This window comes from Erinaceus europaeus, chromosome 4 (assembly GCF_950295315.1).
Source record: "Erinaceus europaeus chromosome 4, mEriEur2.1, whole genome shotgun sequence".
Taxonomy (NCBI): domain Eukaryota; kingdom Metazoa; phylum Chordata; class Mammalia; order Eulipotyphla; family Erinaceidae; genus Erinaceus; species Erinaceus europaeus.
This window is the reverse complement of record NC_080165.1, coordinates 59,449,430-59,472,370: the sequence shown is the minus strand read 5'-3', so window position 1 is coordinate 59,472,370 and position 22,941 is coordinate 59,449,430. Positions and strand designations below refer to the sequence as shown.

The following is a 22,941-nucleotide window of genomic DNA, read 5'->3' as shown; positions in this document are numbered from 1 at the left end:
AAGGTGCAATACCAGATGACCCCGTTCTGGTTTTCTCTTGCTCGATCACTCTCACCCTCGAGTGCTTTCACGGGTTTATCTATGAGAAAGAAAATTAGAGCATCACTCTAGCACATATAGTGCTAGGTTTTGAACTCAGTATATCGTGCTTAAAAATTTTTGTGCTCTACCACTGTGCCGTCTCCTGTGCACTATGTGTCATACATTTAAAAATTCTTTTGTGTTGGGGCAGTGGTAGAGAACATAATGGTTAGGCGAAGAAACTCTAATGCCTGAGGCTCTAGAGTCCTAGGTTCAGGGAGTTAGTTTAAGCACACGTGGAGCAAAGCATAAGGACCTGCTTGAGCCCTGGGCTCCCCACCTCAGGGGAGTGGCTTCACAGATGGTGAAGCAGGTCTGGAGGTGTCTTTGTCTCCCCCTCTCTGTCTTCTCCTCCTCTCTCCATTTCTCTCTGTCCTATCCAACAACAATGACATCAATAACCACAATAATGTTAAACAACAAGGGCAACAAAAGGGAAAATAAATAAATAAATAAATATATTTTTTTAAAAAGTCCCAGGTTCAGTCTCTAGCACCACCATAAGCCAAAGCTGATTAGTGCTCTGGTAAAATAAATAAATGAATGAATAAATAATATGTCAAGTAAAAGATGCCATCCACAAAAGGGTACATAGTGTATAAGCTAATGAAATAATATTTTGTAAAAGACAAAAGAAAAAATCAGTCAACACTGAGAAAAGCCTATAGTACAAAAGTTGAGAAACAAGATAAAAAAAAGAGTAAAATATCTGCTAGCAGAAAAAATTCAAAGGCAGGGTAGATAGCATAATGTAACCATTACAAAAGAGACTTTCATACCTGGGGCTCCAAAATCCCAGGTTTAATCCCCTGTACCACCATAAGCCATAGTTAAGCAGTGGTCAGGTTAAAAAAAATTCAGTAACTAGAATAAAAATAATATTAATAAGGGTTGGGGAGACAGCATACTAGTTATGCAAAAGACCTTCTTGCTTAAGACTCCAAACTCTAAAATTCAATCCCCAGGACCACCATAAACCAGAGCTGAGTAGTACTTTGGTGTTTCTCTGTGTGTTTTCTCTCTGTATCTCTCTCATTAAAACAAAATAAATAAATAATAAAAAATAATAACACTATTAATCAGTGTTCTCCCCATGTGCAGTGGAGAAATTCACTATTAATGAAGCAGTGCAAGTATCTTTTTCCTTCTGCCCCTCTTTATCTCCCTTTCCCCTCTCAATTTTTCTGTCCTATCAAATAAAAAGGGAAGAAAAATAATGGGAAAATCATGGGCAGGGGTAGATAGCATAATGGTTATGCAAAGAGACTCTCATGCCTGAGGCTCTAGAGTCCCAGGTTCAATCCCCTGCACCACCATAATAATCCAGAGTAGGGGAGTCAGTCGGTAGCACAGCAGATTAAGCGCAGGTGGCGCAAGGCGCAAGGACCAGCATAAGGATCCCGGTTCAAGCCCTCAGCTCCCCACCTGCAGGGGGTTCGCTTCACAGGCGGCAAAGCAGTTCTGCAGGTGTCTGTCTTTCTCTCTCCCTCTCTTGTTTTCCCCTCCTCTCTCCATTTCTCTCTGTCCTATCCAACAACGACATCAACAACAATAGTTACAACAACAATGGCAACAAAAAGGAAATAAAAAATAATAATAAGCCAGAGCTGATCAGTGCTCTGGTAAAAAGAAAATAAATAATAGAAAAATCACCAATGAGAGTGGTGGATTCATCATGCAGGTATCTAGTACCAACAATAAACTTGGTAGCAATAAAGCAAAATTATAAAACTTTGAAAGGGTCATGGTTTCAGGAAAAACGAAACAAAGAACAAAAAAGAATCTTGAGCAATTAGAAAACAATTGTTGATTTTGGGAATATGGTGATGGCATAGTTTTTTAAGGTTTAAGGAATATAATACATATAAATAAACTCAATATACTTACAGTATATGAGTCATAGTTTTTCCTTTTTAAGGTTTTAGTTTTTATTAGTATTATTTATTTATTTATTTATTTATTATTGGATAAAGACGGGGAAAACTGATAAGGATACAGAGAGGGAAAGATACAGAGAGGCACCTGCAGCCTTATTTCATCACTTGTGAAGCTTTCCCCCTGCAGGTGGGGGCTAAGGCTTGAGCCTGGGTCCTTGTGCACTGTGATGTGTGTACTTAACCTGGTCCATCAACGCCTGGCCCCATTCATAATTTTTTTCTATGTGTATGTCCTTAAAACCATCACAGCAATCAGCACAAGGATCACATCTATAAAATCTCCAAGAATTTAGTCAGGCTTTTTATAACTTCTTTTTCTTTCTCCTCTTCTTCCTCCACTTTCTCCTTTTCTTCTCTGGCTATAAAAATTTTGCTGTAGCTACTGTTTATGCAATTTCACCAGTCCTGGCTAGGAAAAAAAAAATTCCCCCAAATATTGGGTGAGAGACGGAGGAGAAACACCATAACACGTCCACGCTGTTTGTGATGCTTCCCCTTTGCTTTGTGTTCCCATGTGGTGACTGAGGACTTAAACTGTGTCTTCATGCATAAAGCGCGCACTCCTCCAGGTGAGCTGTCATCCAGCTGCTCCCTCCCCACCTTTGTATGTCTTTTCTTCTATTATCTTGGTTTCCTTCCCAGGCAAACTGTGGTATATAAATTATATAACATATGTCTGATTTCTTTTTTTTTTATTCTTGTTTGATATTGTTGTTTTTCTACTTTGTTTTTATTTTTATAATCATTGTTTGTTGGATAGAGACAGCCAGAAATTGAGAGGGAAGGGGGAAATAGAGAGTGAGAAAGACAGAGAGACACCTGAAGCTATTTCACCATTTGTGAGGCTTTCCCCCTGCAGATTGGGACCAGGGGCTTGAACCCAGGTCCTTGCACATTGTAACATGTACACTCAACCAGGTGCACTACCACCCTGCCTCCCTTAATTTATTTTTGATGAAGGAGAAACACAAAGAGAAAGAAACACAGAGAGAGCAACCAGAGCACAGTTCAGCTCTAGTTTACAGTGCTGGGCACTGAACCTGGGATTTTGGAGCCTCAGGCATGAAAGTCTTTTGCATAACCATTATGCTACCTCCCAGTCCTTTGTTATTTTATTTTTTATTATCTTTATTTATTGGATAGAGACTACCAGAAATTGAGAGGGAAGGGGTAGATAGAGGAGGAGAGAGACAGACACCCTGCTTCACCACTTACAAAGCTTCCCCTTGCAGGTAGGGAAAACCTGGGTCCTTGTGCACTGTAATGTATGTTCAGGTGCGCCACCAGCTGTCCCCTTTTGAACCTTTTTATTTAGCACAAAGCTTGATAATCTGGTACTACGTGATGAGTGAAAGATAGTGAATTTTGCTACATGTGAACTTTACTGGGTATGTCACCTCCCAGCCCCCATGATCTATATTTTTTTAAACCAGAGCACTGCTCAGCTCTGGCTTATGGTGGTGTGAGGGATTGAACCTGGGACTCAGGAGCCTCAGGCACGAGAGTCTCTTTGCATAACCATTATGCTATCTACCCCTGCCCATGAATTTTTTTTCTTTATTTCCCTTTCTTTCCCCCCCCCCCCCCTCTCTTGCTTCCAAGAGGTGGGATGCCATGCCTACACTACAAAATCCACTGCTCCTGGTGGCCATTTTTTCCATTTTATTGTATAAGACAGAAAGAAATTGAGAGCGGAAGGGAACATAGGGAGAGAGACACCTGGAGACCTGCTTCACTGTTTGTGAAGCAACCCCCCTGCAGGTGGAGAGCCAGAGGCTCAAATCTGGATCCTTCCGTGGGTCCATACACCTTGCTTGTACTAAATGCTCTTAACCTGGTGTGCCGCCACCTGACCCCTATGATAATTAATTTTGTACAATTTACTATTATGAACATAAAGTAGTTCATTCACCCTATTTGTAAGTTTCGGGAGGTATAAAGAGAGAAAGTAGGAGTGGTGGTATAGCATAGTAGTTATGCAAAGAGATTTTCATGCCTGAGGCTCTCAGGTCCCAGGTTCAATCCCTCACACCGCCATAAGCCAGAGTTGAGCAGTGCTCTGGTTTAAAAAAAGAAAAAGAATAGGAAAAAAAAGAGAGAAAACAGCATTCTATTGTATTTACATGACTGTAGTCATTATATCAGGAACATTTTTTATTTGACATTAGCCAATAGTCACTAAAACAACATTTTATCATACAAAAATTTCTTTTTTTAAATTTTTTAAAAAATATTTATTTATTTTTAATATTTATTTTATTTATTTATTCCCTTTTGTTGCCCTTGTTGTTTTATTGTTGTTGTTGTTGGATAGGACAGAGAGAAATGGAGAGAGGAGGAGAAGACAGAGAGGAGGAGAGAAAGATAGACACCTGCAGACCTACTTCACCGCTTGTGAAGCAACTCCCCTGCAGGTGGGGAGCCGGGGTTCGAACCGGGATCCTTATGCCGGTCCTTGTGCTTTGCGCCACCTGTGCTTAACCCGCTGCGCTACAGCCCGACTCCCCATACAAAAATTTCTTAAGTAATAAGATATTTCTGATAATAGTCTCAATAATATTGGTGGTTTATGGTGTTTATGCAGAAGTGTGCATTGGGAAAAGATAATTTTAAAATACTTGGCAATGATGTTTCATCAAAGGGCTCCACCCTTTTTGTTGGGGGTATCTACCTTCTAGCACATAACAAGGAGCTGACCAGGTGAGCCAGAGATAACATGTTAGTCAGTGACAGTCCTTACTTAAAATGACTGAAAGATTCTCTTATCTCATATGGTCTGACTTGAATGCTTTTGTCGTGTACCCTTTAACCAAATAAGGAATTCTGTACTGACATTTGCAACCATTACATGGTATGATTTAGATGACAGAGCTGTTGAATCCATTGTCTGTAGCTATTCCCATAAGAAATGCCACAGTGAGGAGGGAACAAAAAACTCTGGGGAACCCAAAGAGATTTATTTGTAACCCAGACTGGCATCATTACATTTACTTGGTAAGAACTCATATTTATTGCTACTAGACAGGTTGATGATTTGTCATTAGCAAGGTTAAAATCATTTAAATGAATAAAAGTAAAGGTTTTTTTTTTTATACATGAGTCGTAACTATAATTTTCAAATATGCTACAATAGAATGTTTTACATCATCCCATCTTCTTGATCATACATAATAATTCATATCTCTCTAAAGTGATTTTTTTTTTTTTACTTTCAGTTACATTTATTTTATGCTCAGTTTATTCCTGGGTCATAAGTTTTTGTTTCTTCAGTTTCTTCTGTGCAACCTGCTCCTCTGGTTTAGGGACAATCTGCTCTTTTTCAGTGAGGATCATCTTGATGTGGCAGGGAGAGCTCCTGTAGAGGTCAATCCGACCGTGAGCTCTGTGAGTTCCGCACCTCATCTACCGGGCTTTGTTCATCTGGATATGCTCAATGGCCAGGGAATCTACATCTAGACCCTTGAGTTCAGTGTTACTCTCTGCGTGTTTAAGCATGTGCAGCAGAAACTCAGCACTCTTCTTGGGCCACTGACCTTGAGTCCACCCCTATTGTTTAGTCTGGGCACACCTTCCAACACCCCCATTATAACAACAGAAGGGCACACATTGCTTCTGTAGAGTGACATCCTTCAGTTACTTGGTGGCTTTTCAGATATGCATGCCTTTGATGGTGTGGGCAGTTTCTCGAATGTTCTTAAAATGAACATGAGTGTTTGAGCTTTTTTTTTTTTTATTTCTTTATTGGGGAATTAATGCTTTACATTCAACAGTAAATACGTGTTTGAGCTTCTTGACTTGCATGATTTTGTAGGGTATTCTGAGTCAAGTCAGTAGCAAACTATTGTGAGGCGCCACCTAAGGCCACTTGTGGGAAGAGCTCTAAAGTGATTTTTAAAGACACTTATTTATTCACTAATGTGTGTGTGAGAGAGAGAGAAAGAGAGAGGTAGAGAGAGAGGCAGAGAGAGAGAGAAAGAAAGAGAGAAAGAGAGAGGTAGAGAGAGAGACAGAAAGAGAGAGAGAGAAAGAAAGAGAGAAAGAGAGAAGTAGAGAGAGAGAGGCAGAGAGAGAGAGAAAAGCTGAGCATCACTCTGACTATGTGATGCTGGAAATCAAACGTGGAACCTCATTTTTTAGTATCCAATGCTGCAGTAACTGTGCCACCTCTTGGGCCACTAAAGTGACTTTTCCCCTCCCTTCCTAAGAGGTGGGTCTGTGGTTTATTATCAGGACTCGGAGTGGGGGAGGCTACTTGTTCTCCTCACTGCCTAGCCTGACATCAGGTTGGTGACCCTGATGGCCAGCTGGGCCGCTGGCTCCACGATGGCTTTGCAGTTCTTAGAGGAGACGTTGTGGGCAGTCTCTGTGCAGTAGCACTCGTTGCACATGAGCAGCACCTCCAGCTCCTTGACGTTGTGCACCAGGAACTTGCAGAAGCCGCTGGGCAGCATGTGCTTGGTCTTCCCGCTGCTACCATTGCCGATGTTGGGCACCAGGATCTGCCTCTTGAAGTGAGTGGTGCAGCAGCATGTGGTTGTCGATGCCCCTGGACTTCCTCCAGTTCCTCCTGAACTTCTTGGTCCGTTTCTTGACTATCTTGGGCTTCAAGAGGGGTCTGAGGGCCGCCACCCTTCTTTCCTTACTTCTTTTTTGAGACCTAGAGATCAGAGCACCACTAAACTCTGACACAAGAGGACCCCTACGCCTACGGACCTCTAATTTTTGACAAAGGAGCCCAAAATATTAAATGGAGGAAGGAGGCTCTCTTCAATAAATGGTGCTGAGAAAACTGGGTTGAAACATGCAGAAGAGTGAAACTGAACCACTTTATCTCACCAGAAACAAAAGTCAACTTCAAATGGATCAAGGACATGCATGTTAGATCAGAAACTGGTGCAGGCACTGTCATGTGAACTGCTTGACACAGTACCAGCTTCGCAGGAAGTTCAGCACGGCTGGACCCTCCAGGCCAAACTGAAACCATCTTACCTTCTGCCATGTATAGGGCTTGGGATTAAGCTCTGTATGGTTTTAATAATATTTACCTATGGCTAGGCTCAGAGCCTGATCAATGTCAAAAACAATGACAAAACCTGCACTGCACTCTGTAAGATTGATCATAATGGAATAAGCAATATTAGTAATGCAGAATTTTTCAGGAGACTCCAGGAGGAAGAAATGTTTCCCCTTTAACTACACCACTTCCTTTAGTATTCCCACTAAAATATAGAGAAAGATTGGTGGTTCCCACAGTGGAGGGGCCACCTTACATAGCATAATTAAAAAATGGAAAGTTATGGCACCTGCCTAGATACAATGGGCCTTTTAATCTACCACCCACCACTCTGCTTCCACTTCCGTATGCAGGAATAGTACACAAGAACCTGAGTCACATAATGAGCATACAAGAAAGATGGATTCCAGCTAGAGAGCTTAACTTTATAGAGAGGCTGGCCAGGTCAGCACCACCTTGGTGCCTTCTCAGTATGGAACAAAACAAAACTCCTTGATTGAACAATGGAACATATTTTTATGAAAAATGGACTGTTCAATTTGTTTAAGGCCCCTAGAAACATAATGAGCTTGAACTTTTTTTTTTTTTTTTTTTTTTTTTTTTTTTACCAGAGCACTGATCAACTCTGGTTTATGGTGGTTCAGGGGATTGAACTTGGGACTTTGGAGCCTCAGGCTTGACAGTATGTTCGCAATAACCATTATGCTATCTACCCCTGCCCATGAGCTTGAACTTTCTATGAACCATGGTTTCTGATGCATAGGGACAAGAGGATGGCATAAACATACAGGTAGAATATTAATCTTAGTCAATAGGACATCTGCTTAGCACACAGATAAAGGAATAACAAAAGACATAGAAACTGTGATGTGATTTCTAGGGAGAAAAGTGTTCCTGGAATGTGAATGTTCCATAATGCAGGAGGTGTTCCCTACCTGTGATTAATAATCAAAGCCTTGGTGATTTATGTATTAGTAACTAAAGCCTTGGTGATTTTTTTTTAATAATCTAAGCCTTATGAGACTATAAAAATAAAGTTCTGGGACTTCCAGAGGCGGAGCTACGAGCAGCAGAACGCTTTCTCTCCTCTCCTCTCCTCTCCTCTCCCAGATCAACTAGGAATAACAAAGGAGACCACCCGGACCAAAACAAGACAGGACTAGAATGACCACAGGAACCCAGTAAATCGTGAGTACAAACACGCGTGGCTGGTGACAGAGAGGAGAGAGGGGCCTAAGGAGAGATTAAGTGACTACTAACAGTTCAACAGTTTATCAGTGGAGACACCACCTCCAGACTGCTCCACAACAAGGGGACAGCTGAAGGGAGGAAAGGACTCCCCAGAGACTCACCAAGTGCAACTCTGAGTCTCCATTGCTACTACCCTCAGAATCTGGAGCAGGAACAGGGAGGGACACAAGGGTACAGAGATCTAACCGGGAAAATCAGGAGAAGACCTATACCTCGGTGGCATAGCTGAGGGGCTGTGAAAGTCTCTTTGCATAACCACTGGATTTTCTCTGCCACACCCTGCTTTATCTCTTGGTCAGGAGTCAGTGATTAAGCGAAGAAGCCTATTGATAGTTTAAAAGCCCTCAGGCACCCATAGCCTAAAAGGAGGAAAAAAAAGAGGCTTTTACACCACTGAGCTCCAACTCAGGGATTGAAAAAAAACTGTTAACTTCCACCACGGTAAACCCTTTAATTAAATTACTTAGACACAAGTCAATCCAGGCAATAGTGATCAATAATTTGAAAAGTACTGATAAAGGGAACTCATAACATAATATATAAAATGGTTAAAACAACAAGAAAAAATATTGGAGACTCGAACCAGGACAAGAGTCCAGCTAAAAGTCCTCCAGAGGGTGAAGCACAAAACAACGAGTTCAACATCCAAACATTAGCTAAGGAAATAATAACAGGAGTGAGTAAAGAATTTGAAAAAATTGTAATCAGAAATGCAGGAACAACAAATGAGAATATGGAAGAAAATTCTAGTTACCTCATGGTTATTAGAGAGCTGAAAGCTGAAATCGCTGAGCTAAGAAGGCAACTAGCTGAACAAGCTAAAACAGTATCACAGCAGGGAAACAAAATAGTTGAACTCCAGAAAGCAGTAGAGGGCAAAGAGAATAGAATCTATGAGGCTGAAGACAGAATTAGCAAGATTGAGGATGAATTAGAGACAACTAAAAAAGAAGTAAGAGATCTCAAAAAGAGATTAAGAGATGCTGAAAACAACAACAGAGTCCTATGGGATGACTTCAAAAGAAACAATATACGCATTATTGGCTTACCAGAGGAAGAAAGAGAAGGAGAGGAAGAAAGCATTCTCCAGGCCATAATAGCTGAAAATTTCTCTAGTCTAGACAACACCAAAGACATAAAGATTTAAGAAGCCCAGAGGGTCCCAAACAGAATTAACCCAGACCTAAAGACACCAAGACATGTCATACTTAGAATGGAAAGGAATAAGGATAAAGAAAGGATCCTCAAGGCTGCAAGAGAAAAACCAAGAGTCACCTACAAAGGAAAACCCATAAGATTAGCAGCAGACTTCTCCATACAAACACTACAGGCCAGAAGAGAATGGCAAGATATCTATCGAGTGCTCAATGAGAAAGGCTTTCAGCCAAGAATACTATATCCTGCTAGATTGTCATTCAGACTAGATGGAAGCATCAAAACCTTCTCAGACAAGCAACAGTTGAAGGAAGCAACCATCACCAAGCCTACCCTGAAAGAAGTTCTGAAAGGTCTCCTATAAACAACCAGACCACCACAAATAGGATATATATCAAAACACTCTAAAACTCTACAAGAATGGCGTTAAAATATCTTCAATATTTGATATCAATAAATGTCAATGGCCTGAATTCACCTATTAAAAGACACAGAGTAGGAAGATGGATCAGAAAACACAACCCAACAATATGTTGTCTACAGGAAACTCACCTAACTCAACAAGACAAACACAGACTTAAAGTGAAAGGATGGAAAACTATCATTCAAGCCAATGGCCCACAAAAAAGGGCAGGAACAGCTATTCTCATATCTGACATGATAGACTTGAAAATAGATAAGATTAAAAAAGATAGGAATGGACACTACTTAATGCTCAGAGGATCAGTCAATCAAGAGGACTTAACAATTATTAATATCTATGCACCCAATGAGAAGCCATCTAAATACATCAAACTTCTACTGAAAGAGCTACAGCAATATATTAACAGTAACACAATCATAGTAGGGGACTTCAACACCCCACTCTCTCAACTTGACAGATCATCCAGGAAGAAAATCAGTAAAGACATAAGGGAGCTAAATGAAGAGATAGATAAACTAGAACTATTGGACATTTTCAGAGTCATTCATCCCAAGAAACTGGAATACATATTTTACTCAAATCCACATGGATCATTCTCAAGGATAGACCATATGTTAGGCCACAAAGACAGCATCAGCCTATTCAAGAGCACTGAAATCATCCCAAGCATCTTCTCAGACCACAGTGGAATTAAACTAACACTTAATAATCAACAAAAGATTAGTAACAGTGCCAAAATGTGGAAGCTCAACAGTACACTTCTTAACAACTTCTGGGTCAAAGAGGAAATCAAGGAAGAAATCAAAATGTTTCGAGAGTTCAATGAAAATGAAGACACAAGCTATCAAAATATTTGGGACACAGCTAAAGCAGTCCTAAGAGGGAAGTTCATAGCTATACACGCACACATTAGGAAACAAGAAAAGGCACAAATAAACAGCCTGATTGCACATCTCAAAGACCTAGAAGAAGAACAACAAAGGAACCCTAAAGCAACCAGAAGGACAGAAATTACTAAAGTTAGGGCAGAAATAAATAACATTGAGAATAGGAAAACCATACAAAAGATCAATGAAAGTAAATGTTGGTTCTTCGAAAGAGTAAACAAAATCGACAAACCTTTAGCCAGACTCACAAAACAAAAAAGGGAGAAGACCCAAATAAGTCGGACAGTAAATGAAAGAGGAGATATCACAACAGACACTGCAGAAATTCAACATATCATGCGAGGCTTCTATGAACAACTATATGCCACCAAGCTAGAGAACCTGGAAGAAATGAATGATTTCCTAGATACCTACCAACTTCCAAAACTAAGTAAAGAGGAAGTGGATAACATGAACAGGCCCATCACAGCTAATGAAATTGAAACAGTTATCAAAAATCTTCCCAAAAATAAAAGTCCTGGACCAGATGGTTTTACAAATGAATTCTACAAAACTTTCAAAGAAGAACTAATACCTCTACTTTTAAAAGTCTTCCAGAAGATTGAAGACACTGGAATACTCCCTGCCAGCTTCTATGAAGCCAACATCACCCTGATACCAAAAGCAGACAGGGACACAACCAAAAAAGAAAACTACAGACCAATATCTCTGATGAACATAGATGCGAAAATATTGAACAAAATTCTAGCCAACCGGATACAGCAGTATATCAAAAAGATTGTCCATCATGACCAAGTGGGGTTTATCCCAGGCATGCAAGGTTGGTTTAATATACGTAAATCAATCAATGTGATCCACCACATCAACAAAAGCAAGACTAAAAACCACATGGTCATATCAATAGATGCAGAGAAAGCCTTTGACAAAATCCAACATCGCTTTATGATCAAAACACTACAAAAAATAGGAATAGATGGAAAATTCCTGAAGATAGTGGAGTCTATATATAGCAAACCTACAGCCAACATCATACTCAATGGTGAAAAACTGGAAGCATTTCCCCTCAGATCAGGTACTAGACAGGGCTGCCCACTATCACCATTACTATTCAACATAGTGTTGGAAGTTCTTGCCATAGCAATCAGACAGGAGCAAGGAATTAAAGGCATACAGATTGGAAGAGAAGAAGTCAAACCTCCTTATTTGCAGATGACATGATAGTATACATGGAAAAACCTAAGGAATCCAGCAAGAAGCTTTTGGTAATCATCAGGCAATACAGTAAGGTGTCAGGCTACATAATTAGCATTCAAAAGTCAGTGGCATTCCTCTATGCAAACACTAAGTTAGAAGAAACTGAAATCCAGAAATCAGTTCCTTTTTCTATAGCAACAAAAACAATAAAATATCTAGGAGTAAACCTAACCAAAGAAGTGAAAGACTTGTATACTGAAAATTATGAGTCACTACTCAAAGAAATTGAAAAAGACACAAAGAAGTGGAAAGATATTCCATGTTCATGGGTTGGAAGAATTAACATCATCAAAATGAATATATTACCCAGAGCCATCTACACATTTAATGCTATCCCCATCAAGATCCCAAGCACATTTTTTAGGAGAATAGAAAAAATGCTACAAATGTTTATCTGGAACCAGAAAAGACCTAGAATTGCCAAAACAATCTTGAGAAAAAAGAACAGAACTGGAGGCATCACACTGCCAGATCTCAAACTGTATTATAGAGCCATTGTCATCAAAACTGCTTGGTACTGGAACATGAACAGACACACTGACCAGTGGAATAGAATTGAGAGCCCAGAAATGAGGCCCCACACCTATGGACATCTAATCTTTGACAAAGGGGCCCAGACTATTATATGGGGAAAGCAGAGTCTCTTCAACAAATGGTGTTGGAAACAATGGGTTGAAACATGCAGAAGAATGAAACTGAATCACTGTATTTCACCAAATACAAAAGTAAATTCCAAGTGGATCAAGGACTTGGATGTTAGGCCAGAAACTATCAGATACTTAGAGGAAAATATTGGAAGAACTTTTTTCCGCATAAATTTTAAAGACATTTTCAATGAAACGAATCCAATTACAAGGAAGACTAAGGCAAGTATAAACCTATGGGACTACATCAAATTAAAAAGCTTCTTCACAGCAAAAGAAACCACTACCCAAATCAAGAGACCCCTCACAGAATGGGAGAAGATCTTTACATGCCATACATCAGATAAGAGTTTAATAACCAACATATATAAAGAGCTTGCCAGACTCAACAACAAGACAACAAATAACCCCATCCAAAAATGGGGGGAGGACTTGGACAGAATATTCACCACAGAAGAGATCCAAAAGGCCAAGAAACACATGAAAAAATGCTCCAAGTCTCTGATTGTCAGAGGAATGCAAATCAAGACAACAATGAGATATCACTTCACTCCTGTGAGAATGTCATACATCAGAAAAGGTAACAGCAGCAAATGCTGGAGAGGTCAAAGGAACCCTCCTGCACTGCTGGTGGGAATGTCAATTGGTCCAACCTCTCTGGAGAACAGTGTGGAGAACTCTCAGAAGGCTAGAAATGGACCTACCCTATGACCCTGCAATTCCCCTCCTGGGGATATATCCTAAGGAACCCAACACATCCATCCAAAAAGATCTGTGTACACATATGTTCTTGGCAGCACAATTTGTAATAGCCAAAACCTGGAAGCAACCCAGGTGTCCAACAACAGATGAGTGGCTGAGCAAGTTGTGGTATATATACACAATGGAATACTACTCAGCTGTAAAAAATGGTGACTTCACCGTTTTCAGCCAATCTTGGATGGACCTTGAAAAAATCATGTTGAGTGAAATAAGTCAGAAACAGAAGGATGAATATGGGATGATCTCAGTCTCAGGCCGAAGTTGAAAAACAAGATTAGAAAAGAAAACACAAGTCGAACCTGAAATGGAATTGGAGTATTACACCAAAGTAAAAGACTCTGGGGTGGGTGGGTGGGTGGAGAGAATACAGGTCCATGAAAAATGATGAATGAAATAGTAGGGGTTGTATTGTTAAATGGGAATCTGGGGAATGTTATGCATGTGAAAAAAAAAAAAAAAAAGAAGTAGAAACGCAAAGCAGAAATTGACTGAGTTTGGAGTATGGCACCAAAGTAAGAAAGCAGAAGTGCACTAGAGCTTGCAGTGAGTACCTCCCTAATACTTCCTCTCCACTATTCCAAGCTTTGGGTCCATGATTGCTCAACAATTTGTTTGGCTTTGTATGTTAACTCTCTTTTCAGCCACCAGGTTCCAGATGCCATCAGGATGCCGGCCAGGCTTCCCTGGATTGAAGACCCCACCAATGTGTCCTGGAGCTCAGCTTCCCCAGAGACCCACCCTACTAGGGAAAGAGAGAGGCAGACTGGGAGTATGGACCGACCAGTGAACGCCCATGTTCAGTGAGGAAGCAATTACAGAAGCCAGACCTTCTACCTTCTGCAACCCTCAATGACCCTGGGTCCATGCTCCCAGAGGGATAGAGAATGGGAAAGCTACTGGGGAGGGGGTGGGATATGGAGATTGGGGGGTGGGAATTGTGTGGAGTTGTACCCCTCCTACCCTATGGTTTTGTTAATTAATCCTTTCTTAAATAAAAAAAATTAAAAAAATTAAAGAAAAAGAAAGAAACAGGCTGGGGCAGGAGGAGGGGTGTCAGGCGGTAGCACAGGGGGTTAAACACACATTGCGCAAAGCGCAAGGACTAGCGCAAGGATCCTGGTTCATGCCCCTGGCTCCTCACCTGCAGAAGGGTTGCCTCACAAGCGGTGAGGCAGGTCTGCAGGTGTCTGTCTTTCTCTCCCTCTCTCTGTCTTCCCCATCTCTCTTGATTTCTCTCTGTCCTGTCCAACAATAACATCTATACAACAAGGACAACAAAAGGGAAAATAAATAAATATTTTTTTAAAAAAAGACAGAAAGAAACAGGTTGGAGGTATGGATCAACCTGCCAACATCTATGTCCATCAGAGAAGCAATTACAGAAGCCAGACCTTCCACCTTCTGCACCCCATAAAGAATTTTGGTCCATATTCCCAGAAGGATAAAGAATAGGGAAGCTTCCAATGGAGTGGGGGGACAAGGAATTCTGGTGGTGCTGTGTGGAATTGTACCCCTGTTATCTTACAATCTTGTTAATCATTGTTAAATCACTAATAAAAAATGCTTTCCAGATATTTTTTTTTTTTTGCCTCCAGGTTATCACTGGGGCTCGGTGCCAGCACTATGAATCCAGTGCTCCTATTTTTTCCATTTTGCTGCCCATGTTGTGGTTGTTATTGTTGGATAGGACAGAGAGAAATGGAGAGAGGAGGAGAAGAGATGGGGAGAGAAAGACAGACATCTGCAGACCTGCTTCACCGCTTGTGAGGTGACCCTCCTGCAGGTGGGGAGCCAGGGACTCAAAAAAAAAAAAAAAGAAAAAGAAATAAATAAAGTTCTGCCTGAGCATGGAAAAGATGTCTCTCTCCTGTTCCTGAAGCAGTTGATGTGTTTCTCATATCATTCTCACCGATGCCCCTCATCTTTCAGGATACCCTAGTAACCTGCTGGGACTGGCCCCTAGCAAGAAACTATCAAATACTTAGAGGAAAACATTGGTGGAACATTTTCCCACCTAAACCTCAAGGACATCTTTGATGATACAAACCCAACTGCAAGGAAAACTGAAACAAAAACAAATCAGTGGGACTACATCAAATTGAAAGGCTTCTGCACAGCAAAAGATACCATCACCCAAACAAAGAGACCCCTCACAGAGTGGGAGAAGATCTTCACATGTCATACATCAGACAAGAAACTAATAACCAAAATATATAAAGAGCTCACCAAACTTAGCAACAAAAAGCAAATGACCCCATCCAAAAAGAGACAGAGAATATGAATAGAATATTCACTACAGAAGAGATCCAAAAGGCTAGCAAACATGAAAAGTTGCTTTAGGTCACTGACTATCAGAGAAATGCAAATAAAGACAACATTGAGATACCACCTCACCCCTGTGAGAACAGCATACATCAAACATGACAGCAGCAACAAATGCTGGAGAGGTTTTGGGGCCAAGGGAACCCTTCTTCACTGCTGGTGGCAATGTAAATTGGTCCAGCCTTTGTGGAGAGCAGTCTGAGGCTAGAGATGGACCTTCCATATGACCCAGTAATTCCTCTCCTAGGGTTATACCCCAAGGACTCCATAACACCCAACCAAAAATATATGTGTACACCTATGTTCATAGCACACAATTCATAGTAGCTAAAACCAGGAAGCAAACCAGGCGCCCAACAACAGATGAGTGGCTGAGAAAGCTGTGGTATATTTACACAATGAAATATTATGCAGCTATTAAGAACAATGTACCCACCTTCTCTGATCCATCTTGGATGGAGCTAGAAGGAATAATGTTAAGTAAGACAAGTCAGAAAGATAAAGATGAGTATGGGATGATCCCACTCATAAACAGAAGTTGAAAAAGAAAACAGAAAGGGAAACTCAAAGCAAGATCTGACTGAGTTTGGAGTAAGGTACCAAAGTAAAAATCTCTGGGTGGAGGGTGAGAGTAGATGTTCAGCTTCACTGGGGGACACAGTCCTTCAGTGGTGGGAATGGTGTTGATGTACACTCCTATTAACTTGTATTCTCATAAATCACTATTTAATTAATATAAGTGGGGAAAATTGATTGCATATTTCAAACTTTTTAATGCACAGACCATAGGCTGAATATATGTTCCTTCAATCTAAGCACTTAAAACTTCAAATTGAAAAAAAAAAAGCTTCAAATTGGTAATTATACTGAATTTTAACAATGATCTCAAATTGTTAATACATTTCTAATAATGACTTGTTTTTTGAAATGTTGACTTTCCTAAAAGTTTAGACCATGGAGAACAGAAGCAACCAGTGATATTACTTTATAAGGTACAGCTATATATAAATAATGTCAAAGGACATAAATTATGGTGAGGTCATGTGTGATACAGCAAATCCTAACAAGGGTATTTTCAAAGTTAACCCAATTGCCAAATAATTTGACTATAGCAACAAGTATCTATTGCCTGCTTAAACCCTAAGACAGCAGGAACCGCCCGATTCCTCTATAAAGCCCATATCTCCCCCAGTCCTGGAACCTCTAGGGTGGGGCTCACTTTCCTGCATGCTTCTCTCAATTCATACCAACTGATACTGCATCCATCTGCTGATTCCAACCTAATCAATGTAATGAATATCACCTCAGTATGTTCCACTTTGGACTGTGTCTAGAGATATCAGGGCTGGAATATCAACCCTTCAGCCTCACTACTCAGGTGAGACCTTTCCTTTCTCATAGGACTCCTTAATTTCATTTCAGGTGGTTCACTCCTAACAAAGCCCCAAAACCTAGATATAGACCAGGTCCTATGAGATAGGGCATATATAAACATGTATCCATAAATTAGGGCAAAATATATACCTTAAAGCAAAAGTGCACAATAGTCTGCAGTGAGTTAGTAAATGAAGCAAGCAAGTAGAAAGACCTAAAAAGACATTATAAAGTACCGAATGAAATAGTTTCTACTGGGGGTTGGCGGTAGTGCAGCGGGTTAAGTGCATATGGCACAAAGCGCAAGGACCAGCGTAAGGATCCTGGTTTGAGCCCCTGGTTCCCCACCTGCAGGGGAGTTGTTTCACAGGCAGTGAAGCAGGTCTGTAGGTGTCTCTCTTTGTCTCCCCTTCTCTGTCTTCTCCTCCTCTCTCCATTTCTCTCTGTCCTATCCAACAACAATATAAACATCAACAATAATAAAAAAGGGAGAAACAAAAGGGAAAATAATAATTAAAAAAGAAATAGTTTCTATTTAGACCTAGATACCCTCATCACCTACTTCCTATTACACTTCCTTCAGTTACTACAAAGCTAATCTTATCAAAGTAAGGACTTCTTCTTCTAGCGTTTGCCAAAGTAAGGACTACAAAAGCTGAATAAGGGCAAGAGACTTGCATACTTTAATGATGACTCTTTAGTCACTATGAGGCCACCCCATCATCTGGGGCCTTAGTCGGGAAGTCCTGGGATTCCCACACAGACATGGTGGGCCTAGACCTCGAATAGATCCCTCTCTCCATTATCACTGGTCATCTCCATCAGGAACAACATAATGGACCCCGTTGTAGGCCCCCATAGGACCACCTTGCACTCAATGTGGATCAATAATGATAGAGAATGTTCCATCCTCTGAACGGAGGTTGGATAACGTACTCTACCTACCCTGAGGAAGACGGGTTCTGAAATTGGTGCAACTTGTAATGTTCCTACTCATGACCACAGAATGTGAGCTTAGACCTACAGGGATAAAGAGGTTACATATACTCCTATGCTGAATATGGGCCCCAAATCAAATCAATGGGGTTTACAGTCAACAATATTTATACACTTTCCCCATATTTGGGAGCTACTCTCTTCCCTGATCCAGCTTTCTAGCCCTTTTTCTAGCCATGACATCATCTCCCGAGACAATAAATTGGGTCCACCTGCATATCAGATGTCAGGCTCAGGCAAAAACTAATAAAGTTATGGGCCCTTTGGAATATGACTAAAATAGACCTACTAGTTATTTCCAAAATGGAGACCCCAAATCTTCATCTGCAGTATTCCAGCCTTTAGGTTCATGATTAGTCAACAATTTGTTCAGCTTTATATGTTAACTTTTTTTTTCAGCTACTGGGTTCCAGATGATACCATGATGTCAACCAGATTTCTCTGGGCAGACTACCCCACCAATGTGTCCTGAAGTTCCACTTCCCCAGAGGGGAAGTCTCTCTGCCCCAGGGAAAGAGAGAGACAGACTGGGTGTATGGATCAACCTGTCAATGCCTATGTTCAGTGGGGAAGCAATTACAGAAGCCAGACCTTCCACATTCTGCACCCTATAATAACCCTGAGTGCCATACTCACAGAGAGTTAAAGAATAAGAAAGCTATCAGGGAAGGGGATGGGATACGAAGTTCTGGTGGTGGGAATTGTGTGTTGTACCCCTCTTATCCTTTGGTTTTTGTCAGTGTTTCCATTTTATAAATAAAAAAAAAAAAAGAGAGAAGTCAGGGATTGAAACTGAGACCTCATGGGGCCAGGTGGTGAGGCACCTGGTTAAGAACACACATTACAGTGCATAAGGACCCAGGTTCAACCCCCTGGTTCATACCTGCAAAGGGAAAGCTTCACAAATGGTGAAGCAGCACTGCAAGTGTTTCTCTGTCTCTCTACCTTCCCCTGCTCTCTCAGTTTCTCTCTATATCTATTCAGTAATAAATAAATAAATAATATACACATACATATATACATATGAAACTGAGACCTCATGAGTATAAATAGACTTGCTGTCACAAATTAAAGTGATTTTTTTCCCTCCAGGGTTACGGCTGTAGGTCTGTGCCAGCATTATCAATCCACCTCTCCCTGTGACCATTTTTTTTTTCTTTATTTGTTACGACAGAAAGAAATTGAGAGTTGAGGTGGGGATAGAAAGGGAGAGAAACAGAGAGATATCTGCAGTAACTGCTTCACCACTCATGAAGTGTCACGCCTACAGGTGGGGAGTGGGGGTGCTCAAACCTGGATTCTTGCTCATGGTAACATGTGCACTTAATCTGGTGCTCTACCACCAAACCTGTAACAGGATTTCTTTTTTTTTTCTTTCTTTCTTTTTATTTATTTATTCCCTCATGTTGCCCTTGTTGTAATTATTGTTGTCTTTGTTGCGTAGGACAGAGAGAAATGGAGAGAGGAGGGGAAGACAGAGGGGGAGAGAAAGACAGACACCTGCAGACCTGCTTCACCACTTGTGAAGCAACTCCCCTGCAGGTGGGGAGCCGGGACTCTAACAGGATTCCTTATGTAGTTTGTTGCGCTTTGCACCACGTGCGCTTAACCTGTTGCTCTACTGCCCAAGCCTCAGATGATTTAAGAGAATATTCAATTATAATTGAGAGCTGTTTTCTTAAAATCACACTTTAATGATAAATATCATTTTCTCTAATATTTGCCCAAACTATAGTTCATTTAATAATATTCTAAATTTACAACTTCATAATAATTTCTGCAATTCGTTCCCTCTTCATTGGTTGGTACTTCATTTAGTTTTTCTAAACTTACTGAACTTTATACTCATTTTCCAAGATTTATAAAAATAGCAAATGTGACTCTATCTGTATTAATTCCTAGAAAACCATATTTAAAATTTAAAATTCCCCTTCTAGAGAAATAACTATTCTGAATAGTGCTGCTATGAGCATTGGTATGCAAAGATTTGCTAGAGATTTATTTTTAATTTGGATATACTGTTAAGAATATTCCTTGTAGAATCAGCCTAAATCCTACTTCTCATAGTATACCCAAAATAATTAAAAGTAAATTTATTTAAGTTTTTTTATTATATCAGAGCACTGCTCAATTCTATCTTATAGTGGAGTGGGGGATTGAACCTGAAATCTTGGAGCCTAAGGCATGAGAATATCTTTGAATAACCATTACACTATCCTCCCCCCACCAACCCAAAGTAAGTTTCTTTTTTTTATTTTTTAAAATCTTTATTTATTTGATAGAGACAGCCAGAAATTGAGAGGAAGGGGGAGATAGAGAGAGGAAACAGAGAGACACCTGCAGCACAGCTTCACTACTTGTGAAAGTAGGGACGGGGGCTTGAACCCGGCTCCTTCTACACTATAACATGTGTTCAACCAGCTGTGCCATCACCTGGCCCCCCAAAGTAAATTTCTTTAGCAAATCTTTGCTAAATGTTCGTAGCAGCACTATTCAGAATTCTCAAAATTGTATCACTAAGTGATATCAAAAAGTGGAAGCTGCATATCGCACCAAAGTAAAAGACTCTGGGGTGGGTAGGTGGGGAGAATACAGGTCCATGAAGGATGATAAATGACATAGTGGGGGTTGTATTGTTAAATGGGAAACTGGGGAATGTTATGCATGTACAAACTATTGTATTTACTGTTGAATGTAAAACATTAATTCCCCAATAAAGAAATAAAAAAAAAGTGGAAGTAACCCATATGCCCATTAAAGGATAAACCAAACAAAAAAGATAAATGGATAAATAATTTGTAGTCTTTTTACATAGTGGAACAGTAGTTATTATATATTTTTTTAATTTAATTTGCTTTTCTTCCCTTTTGTTGCCATTGCTGTTGTAGTTGCTGTTGTTACTGATATTGTAGCTGTTGGGTAGGACAGAGAGTAATGGAGAGAAAACAGGAAGACAGAGAGGGAGAAAGAAAGATAGACACCTGCAGACCTGCTTCACCGCCCGCGAAGCTACTCCCCTGCAGGTGGGGAGCCGGGGGCTCGAACCCGTATCCTTATACTGGTTCTTGCTCTTGGCGCCATGTGCGCCTACCCCATTGCGCTACCGCCCGACCCCCTGAACACTTTTTATAAAAGGGAATAAAGTATTGAAACTTGCTACCACATGGATAAACTGTTACAAAATATGAAGCTAAATAAATGAAGCAAAACACACAAAAGATCACAAACTGAATGATTCCATTTGTATGAAATATGCAGGATAGGTAAATTCACAAAAAGCTTGGGGCTGCCTTGAGTTATGTAAAGGAGGAGTAGAGTAACCGTTTAATAGTCCCAGGGATTATTCTGGAGTGATGAGAAGTTTGAGACTTATGTAGAAGTGGCTGTTGGAGGCCAGGCGGTGGCGCACCTGGTTAAGCATTCATATTACAGTGTGCAATGATCCAGGTTCAAGCCTCTGATCCCCACTTGCAGAAGAATAGCCTCCTGAGTACTGAAGCAGGACTGCAAGTGTCTATCTCTTTGCCTCTCTGTGCCACCCTCCTCTCTCAATTTTTCTCTGTTTCTATCTAATTTTTTTTTTAAGTGGCGGTTCATTATCGATGTACCGAATGCTATTGAATTACTCATTTAAAAACGATTAGTTTTGTTTTATATAATTTCTACCTTTTTAAAATGCAAATGTTCTCTGCAGAGTTTACCTGTGTCTCAAATACATTCTTTATAGCTCTAAAAAATGAACATTCTGGGGGGCCGGGCAGTAGTGCATCGAATTAAGCACACTTGGCGTGAAGCTCAAGGACTAGAGTTAGGATCCGGGTTTGAGCCCTTGGCTCTGCAGGGGTTGCTTAACAAGCAGTGAAATAGATCTGCAGGTGTCTATGTCTGTCTCTCCTCTTTTCGCGATTTCTCTGTCCTATCCAACAATAACAGAAAGAACGGCAACAAAAATGGAAAAAATGGCTGCTGGGAGTAGTGGATTTGTAGTGCAGGCACTAAGCCCGAACATTTTTTTTTCTTTGAAATAGTGAAGGATGGCCTAAAACCTGAAGTGTTTTAAATACTTTGCTGAATCATTCATATTGCACTCAGTCTCCACCTGCAGAGGGGAAATCTTCAGGAGTGGCGAAGCGGTGCTGCAGGTGTCTGTCTCTCTTGTTTCTCTCTCCCCCTCTCTACCTCACCCACCCTCTCAGTTTCTCTTTGTCTTATCAAATAAATAAATAAATAGTTAAATAAAATAAATACTTTGCTGAGTAATAGACCAGACCCTCAAAAGAACATGGATCACATTTCAGAGTAATTCTACGTACCTATTAAATAACAATTATTGAGAGAGCTCTAAAGGGTATAAATAACTGGAAAGGAAAATAAACATATTATTATGTGTAAATGATATAATTGTTCATCTGAAAAACCTAAAGGAACCTATTTAAAAACTGCTGCAAATAGATCTTCTTTTTCTTAATGATTATGTAATTTAATTTTTTTTAATTATCTTTATTTATTTATTGTATAGAGACAGCCAGAAATTGAGAGAGACTGGGGTGACAGAATAGAAAGACACCTGCAACACTGCTTCTCCTCTGGCAAAGCCTTCCTTCTGCAGGAGGGGGCTGGGGGCTTGAACCTGAGTCCTTGTATATTATAACATGTGCTCCCAACCAGGTGTGCCACCTCCTGGCCCCAGAAGGTCTTCTTTAGTCAGATGACTAGATATAAAATTAATATTGGGAATCAGTAAATTAGTGGAAGAATTTTATTTATTTTTTATTGTTGTAATTATTATTATTGTTGTTGTTATTGATATCATCGTTGCTGGATAGGAAAGAAATAAATG

At 40.3% G+C, this 22,941-nt stretch overlaps 2 pseudogenes; both read right to left on the bottom strand.

Annotated features, from left to right (window-relative positions):
* Positions 1–5,076: 5,076 nt before the first annotated feature.
* On the bottom strand, positions 5,077–5,717 carry LOC103123582 (large ribosomal subunit protein uL22-like; annotated as a pseudogene).
* Positions 5,718–6,266: 549 nt separating this feature from the next.
* Positions 6,267–19,915, bottom strand: LOC103123593 (large ribosomal subunit protein eL32-like; annotated as a pseudogene).
* Positions 19,916–22,941: the final 3,026 nt, after the last annotated feature.